The sequence below is a fragment of the Bison bison genome, unplaced genomic scaffold, assembly GCF_000754665.1.
Source record: "Bison bison bison isolate TAMUID 2011002044 unplaced genomic scaffold, Bison_UMD1.0 scf7180017864492, whole genome shotgun sequence".
NCBI lineage: Eukaryota > Metazoa > Chordata > Mammalia > Artiodactyla > Bovidae > Bison > Bison bison.
In genome coordinates, this window is record NW_011495051.1 from 2,387,893 (window position 1) to 2,388,976 (window position 1,084).

The following is a 1,084-nucleotide window of genomic DNA, read 5'->3' on the forward strand; positions in this document are numbered from 1 at the left end:
TGGAGACCATCGTTCCCGTGTACTTTGCCGTAGAGGACGATGCCTTGCTGTCCATCTATGAGCAGACACAGGCTGCCTCCGCCTCCCAGGGCTCCGCCTCCGCCGCCGAAGGTGGGCTGGTGAGGGTTGCTGCAGGGCGGAGGGTGCGTGGATGGGCTGCGCTGTGCTGTTTCTGGGGCTCCCCTTTCCAAGCCAACATATGCTTAACCGTGGGGGCACAAGGCATCACAGATCACATCTTGCAGCCGCCACCCGCAGGGAGGAATCTTCACGGACCAGGGATTGAACCCTCGTCCTTTGCACTGGCGGGTGTATTCATTACCAGTGAGCCACCAGGGAATCCCTACAGTTGTGTTTTAAAATGTGTAAAGAACAGAAGGATTTGAGGCAGGGTGAGTTCCTGGGCGTTTTAAGGCAGCCCCTGCCCCCAGGTGAAGTGGACCATTAGCTCACACTGTGGGAGGTGGGCACACCCTCTCCTGATTCTGGAGAGAACAAAACTTTAATTTTTATGAATCTCTGGGTTCTCACACCATCTCCACTTTGGGGGATGGGCTGAAGGGTCATGAGCTGTCTGATGGGAAACTCATGTTTTGGCATCCCTGCTCAAGTGATCCTTGGAAAGCTGGGTCAGAGGCAGTGTGCACCCCTCTGTGATTTAGGAAGGGGCCCTGATGGCCCTACAGAGCAGAGCGAGGGCGCACATGGGCTCCGTGTGGGAACCAGAGACTTTCACCAGCCCTTGTCCTGGATGCCCAGATTTGCTCCCATGTCCAGTTATCACATTGTGTTCTGTCCATATGAACAGTCCCGTTTTTACTCAGACTGAATGCTTAGAGTCTGGGGTGACGAGGACCCAGGTTCTGGTCTGGGACCCCCCCCCCCAGCTGCTGCAGGGCAGTCACGGGGCTCAGGCTGACCCTCCCTGGCCCTGTATCCAGTGCTGCTCCACACTGCCACTGCCAACGGCTTCCAGATGGTCACCAGCGGGGTCCAGAGCAAGGCCGTGAGCGACTGGCTCATCACCAGCGTGGAGGTACGTGCCTGGCACCTGCCTGTCCCCACTGGAGGGGCTGCTTCTTTG

General features: G+C 57.7%; 1 protein-coding gene across 1 annotated transcript in view; it reads left to right on the plus strand.

Moving 5' to 3' along the window:
• The window catches only part of NCLN (nicalin), a 13,543-nt gene that overhangs the window by 5,760 nt on the left and 6,699 nt on the right, over positions 1–1,084 (plus strand). The gene's annotated exons all lie outside the window — the stretch shown is intronic.